Here is a 6,000-nt window from a genome sequence, read left to right on the forward strand (position 1 = left end):
AGTTAGCAAATGATACTGTAAACTTGAAATTTGCTAAAAGAGCAGATTTTAAGCACTCTCACTGCACCCAAAAAAAAAGTAGCTACGTGAGTTAATGGACGTGTCAGTTAACCTTATTAGGGTAATCATTTCACGATGTAGACATACATCTAATCATCACATCGTACACCTTAAATAGATGTAATTTTGTCAGTTATACCTCAATAAATCTGGGGAAGTTAAGTAGTTAATTAATTTTTTTAAGAGAAAATTACGAGCTTTGCGCAGTGGCAGTATCATAGCCAATGAGGTTTATCCGAGGCGTGATTATTGCTAATTAAAAGAAAATTACGAACAGACACTCAAAACACCAAATAAAAAACTGGCAAATAGAATCCTAAAACACCTGAGAAAAAATATAAATCATGACCAAGTTAGATGTATCTTGGGAACATAAAGATGGCTTAACATTAGATAATCTGGCGAAGTGACTTGCTGTAAAAACTGGTCAAAGAAGAAAATCAGGATCACCTAAACAAATGCAAAAGAAGGCTTTGATAATACTAATGAATCACGATTAAGGGAAAGAATTCTTGCCAAGTAGGAACAGAAGGTAATTTCTTAGTCTATTAATAAGTATCTACCCGAAACCTTCCAGAGATATTCTAGTGGGAACATACTGACATTTCTCTTTAAATCTCCAAACTGGGGAACATGGAGCAACACAGCAGACTAGATGCTTCAAAAAGGTCACAAAACCCAAAAAGGGGGAACAGGGAACTGCTCTCAATTTATAGAGATTAAAGAGTGGTCCCTAAACACAGTGTGTGAGCCTGGCTGGAGCCTGGACCAAGTGAGAAACAGCCACAGGGACCCTCTCTGGACAGACAGCTGGTCATGTTTCTCCGAACTACAGCCATAGAGGATCTTCAGTCTATTAATTTATACATTAGATTTATTTAATGTAATAAATAAATAATGCAATAAATACATTTATTAATGTATACATTAAATGCTTTTCCCACCAAAATCCCAAGGTACTCTTGCCTCCTGGAAATTTTCAAATTGTCCCTCAAATTATCTAGGATGAGGACGAGCTAAAGCCATGCGCTTTGCAGAAGGCCTCATTGCCTTCTGCAAACTCCCCACCCAGGAACTGCCTTGGGTCCCCATGCCCCATGCGCAAGGCCCCTGTTCTTCCCACCCCTGCCTTCAGCCCACCTGGGGCCAGAGCCACCTGTTGGAGGGTCATGATGACAGCCTTTCTGAAGTGCCTGTCAAAATGTCACAGTCTGCGGGGAAGGAAAGCCACAGCACTCAAGCTGTCTGGATGAGGGTGTGTGGAGGGATAGGGGTCTCCATCCTCCCCCGAGTCTTCCACGTCCCCGTGGCAAGGACAGAAGGTCACTGCAGCTCTCTGTGCTCCAGCTGCTGTGCCGGGGGGGGGGGGGACAGTCCATCTGGATCTCTTCTGCAGAAAGAAACCAAGCCCAGAACCAACTCAGCAAAACCGAGGGCAGCCCCGCCCTGTCTCGGAGGCCTTGCCACCTTGTCACTCTCTCCCAGTCTCCTGGAAGCATGGAGCATCGTGGCCCCTGAACTCTTGTCCTGTGGACTTCTTTGCTCCCCCAGGGGTAGGACTGTTGCACTACTCGAGTGTAGCCCTCCCCACCCCCGCAAGATGCCCGTGGCTGGGCTTCCTGGCACTGTGCCAGGCCTTGGCCTGTGGGGAGGGTGGCTTCCCTGCCAAGGGCCACCTGAAAGGGACCCAAACCCGAAACTTTTACAATACAACAAGCAAGGCTGCTGGGTGCAGGGGGAATCACGGAAGTGAGAACCCCGCCCCTCCAGAGCCCAGGAGCACCCCCTCCACCCCCAGCCTGGGTCATCTCCTGGAAGGAGCCCTGAGAGCCTTCTGCATTCACAATGGGAAGAACTCTGCATGACAAGGAATCCAGAAAAGGAAGATTTAGAGGCCCAGAGAGGAGGGTGAAGAGATCTGGGAACTGTTCCTGGAGGTTCCAGCTGAGCTGGCTGAAGCCTGGGAGATGGAAGGACACTTTTGTCTCTTCCCGATTATTAGCACCAAAAAGCTTTATTCTCCAACAACAGATCCTTCCAGGGAAAGCGCCACATCTCCAAGGCACGCATGGGATTCCTATCAGCATTCATAACCATCTTCCCCAACCCGTCTGGTGAGGTGGTTCCCGTGCAGCCGTAATCTCCTCCATGTGGCCTCCTGCTCAGCCAGCTTCTCAGCTAAAACTAAAATCTATTCATCAACAAATACTTGAGTATTGACTGTGCTGCCTGAGTGCGGGCTGGTTCCCAGATCCCAGTACCCCGTGTGCAGTAACACGCCATTTGTAGTGAAGTACTGCATCAGATGAGATGCAGAAACATGCTTCTCTGGAGCCTTTTCTCATGCGTGAAACTTAATGGAAATTAACAGTGAACCATTTGCATCGAGAGTGGAGAACGGGGCATCTCTGAGCTACAGGTGAGTGTTCTCCTCGTTTCTTCACCCCCAGCTGGGACCTCAGCCGGACCACAATGCTGTGTGGGTGCCCTCCTGGGGTGACCACACGGATTCCACAGACACACATGAAGAGCAGGGACGGCTTCCCACGTGGATGGTCTGACATGGAAAACCCAGCCCAATCTATTCTAAAGATGAAGCGAAGTCAAGACCCTCTCCTTACCCCTGTAAATACAGGCAGGACATTTCTCTTTCAAACTCCTTTTCCAGGAGTTTTGTAAAAGGTCCGTCTTCCTTGGCTCTTCTGTGTCTCTGCATCTGTCCCCGCTGTCAGGCATCTCTGGGTCTGTCCCCATTGGCTGTCATTCATCTGTGAGTCTGTCTCCACTGGCTGTCATGTGTCTGTGTGTCTGTCCCCACCGGCTGTCATGCATTTCCCAGTCTGTCCCCATTGGCTGTCTTGCATCTGTACATCTGCCCCACTGGCTCTTATGTGTCTCTGACACTTTCAAGTCCATTCAACTTACAGTTGAGGTAGACCCACTCCGGGACAGGCCCCCTGCCAAAGGGGGGGTGTCAAGGTGCGCAGTCCTAAGAGAGTCTTGCCCGTGAGAGGTTCCCAGTCCAATTGAGGGGGAAGCAGGTGAGAGAAGGAAAAGATGACACAAGTAAATGCAGGAACACTGGGAGGGAAGGAATTTTGCCTAAGACTGAGGAAAGGAATGCTCCAGGCTCCCCAGAGCCCAGCACTGGAATTGGCCTCAATGGATCCCTTACACTGCATTTTATTTGCACATTAAGGATCATTCTAACATAAAAATCCCTCATTCTTGATCTGCTGGGTTACTAATTTCTTTGTTTTTACTTCTTATTTGGTGGCAACCTCACTACAGAAAGATTCCAATTCTTAAGGGCGGGAGCCTCACCTACTGTCCAAGCTCCCCACCAGCACCTCCATGAAGGCTACCTAATCATGGTAGTTGGCTCGGCCATGCCTCAAACTTTTTCCAGAAAGGACTGGACACATTTGGGTTTTGACCTTGGGATCCGACATGAGCAAACAAATGCCAATTTTTTAGTTTGATTTTGGGCCATCACAGGATCTTTGCAGGAAGAACATTTGGGGGGAATAACCTCACTGAGTTATTGTTCTAAGAAGTAACTGAAAAGCAGCAGGAGAGAGAGAGGGAGCAGGAACTGATGTCGTGCCATCAGCAAGACGCTAAGGTAGGAAGTGTTGCCTAGGAGTTTCCAAATGCACCAAAATGTGCCCAAAATGAAAATCCTGAAAAAGAACGAAACTCCAGAAAGGGGAATGTGTAGGGCTATGGCACTGCTGGAGAGGGCCTGACTGTCCCTGAGTGGGCCACCCGCATGCCCAGCTGCCCCCGGCGCAGAGCATTTTGATCACAGGTCACTAGGCAACTAGGGAGGTCACATCCCAGTGAGCTAGGTTTGCGGGCTCCCCAGGGCAGGGGCCGGTTTCTCTGCTGCTTGCTACAGAAATGCTGGGTCCCTGCTCCCAGGTTCTTCCCAGGAGGACGGTGACTGTGGTACGGTTCACTCCTTGTGCAGCTGCCAGCCAGCTCAGTAGACTCAGGGGACAGACCCAGTACCACCTGATCTGCTCCTGCTGTTTGCTGGGCTGGGAGTGGTCCGGAATGAACTAAATGATGTGTTCAGACACCTCGAGGGCTGGTGTCTGCTTTGGCACCTGCGGAGTGGTGGCAAGACAGCCACTTACTCCCACGGTCACCCCCTCTGGGGTCTTGTCATTGCTTGTCATCCTCTGCAAGCCACAACAGTGGGCCCAGGTCCTAGCCAGGGGACAAACTGGTCAAAATGGTCCAACTTTACAGAAAAGACAAAGCATGGAAGACGGGGGAGCCCTGGAATAGAACATTGTAGAAGATCCCTAGATCTAATGTAGAAGATCCCTAGATCTGATAGGGACCAGAAACTGGCTCTACTGGTGGCCTTGGCCAAGGGATTTAGTCCCTGTGCCTCAGTTTCCTCACCTGTTCTGTGGACAAGTTTGGTCAAAGATTCCCAGGCCCTCCTTGGAGATGAGCGTACCATTCCCGCCGAAGAAGAACAGGAGTCCGTGGCTGACTCATGGAGGTGTTTCTGTATTTCTACATCACGGGCTAAATGGTGGGACCCCAGCTCTAGGCTTTGTACACCTTATGGGTGTGGTGTGGGTGATTCTGATGGCCATCAGCTCCTCCTGCCTGTAGAAGAGAGGCAGATGGTGCTGGAAACCCAGATGCAGAGGGCAGGGCAGGTGGGCGGGCAAAGCAGCATCCAGGGCAAGCTAGGAAAGGACAAGACATATGAGATAGGAGAGGACAGGAGCCTGTGCAGCCGCCTCCCCCAGCACCCAGGGCACTGGCCCCCACATTCAAGAAGCCACAGGGACCTCGGAGACGAGGGTTGGCCCTCAGCTCACTGACACCTGGGGACGGCCGTATTCTGGTTGTCTGAGAGTTCTGACCAAAAGTTGAGACTGATCTCTTCTGTTTTAACCTTTGCTGTTAGAAATCTTAGAAAAGTGTGTGGTTCCTTTCCCAGGCTCGGTAAACACAGAAGAGAAGCCCAGACAAATGTTCGGAGGCCGGAGGCCGCTGAGCTGCCTCTGGGCTCCTTTCAGGCTCCTGTCTCAGGAACGCACTGAGCTTGGCTTTCCTGGGGAAAGGTGTCTTCTGGGTCACAGCAAGCTCACCAGGAGGGCAGCATGGGGTCGGCAGGGGGACATGCCCAAAGGACCGAACACCCCAACCGGCTCACCTGCATTTCCGCATGTCGCCCCAAACCCCACACATCTCCCTCAGCAAGGAAGTCCTTCTTGATGAATGTGACTGAACTGAGACCCCCCGTGTTGGGCTGGGAGAGATCATCTGAGTGCCGCTTTCCTTCTCAAGCATTCACCCCGGTTTCTAACGGTGAGGAAGTGAACACGGTTTAATTCACTGATTCTGTTCTTCTGCCCTAACAACGCCCCAGGGCTCGGCGGTGTCTCTGCAGGCAGGAGGAGGTGGAGGACCGTATGACTCTGGCTGCAAAGGGCGAGGGGTCTGGGAAGCATAAGGGTCGCTGGGTTAAGGCTAAAGTTGGTGCTAAGCCTGAGGCCATTTCCTCGGGGTGTTCGAGGTTTTTGTAAAGTACATCTTGATTACTGTAGGCCCCCTTCCATTGGGGAGACCAAAGGAACAATCAAACTGGGTGATGAGAGGACTGCAGTCATCTCCTGCAATCCTGGGCAATATAGACTGGGGAGACAGTCAGGATTCGCACTAGACTCCTGCTTGAGTGGCCTCCACGCCGCACAGCTGTGAGCAATCTCTGCGGAAACGTGAGCTTTGCTGGAGCCACCTGCCTGGCAAACCGGGCTGGGTGCCCTCAGGACAGAGGGCGGGCTCAGAGCCGCTACCAGGTCAGACCGCTGCCCCCTCACTGAGGACTTGCTCCTCACCCCAGATGGTGCCCTGGGAGCTCACGGAGGTGCAGAAGGCCTCCTTGGAAAGTCATCAGCCGCAGCGTGA

At 51.1% G+C, this 6,000-nt stretch overlaps 1 pseudogene; it reads left to right on the forward strand.

Moving 5' to 3' along the window:
- Positions 1-255: 255 nt before the first annotated feature.
- LOC123388027 lies at positions 256-380 on the forward strand (annotated as a pseudogene).
- The last annotated feature ends 5,620 nt before the right edge of the window (positions 381-6,000 follow it).

The sequence above is a fragment of the Mustela putorius genome, unplaced genomic scaffold, assembly GCF_011764305.1.
Source record: "Mustela putorius furo isolate JIRA1106 unplaced genomic scaffold, ASM1176430v1.1 tig00003869_pilon_pilon_pilon, whole genome shotgun sequence".
Lineage (NCBI taxonomy): Eukaryota > Metazoa > Chordata > Mammalia > Carnivora > Mustelidae > Mustela > Mustela putorius.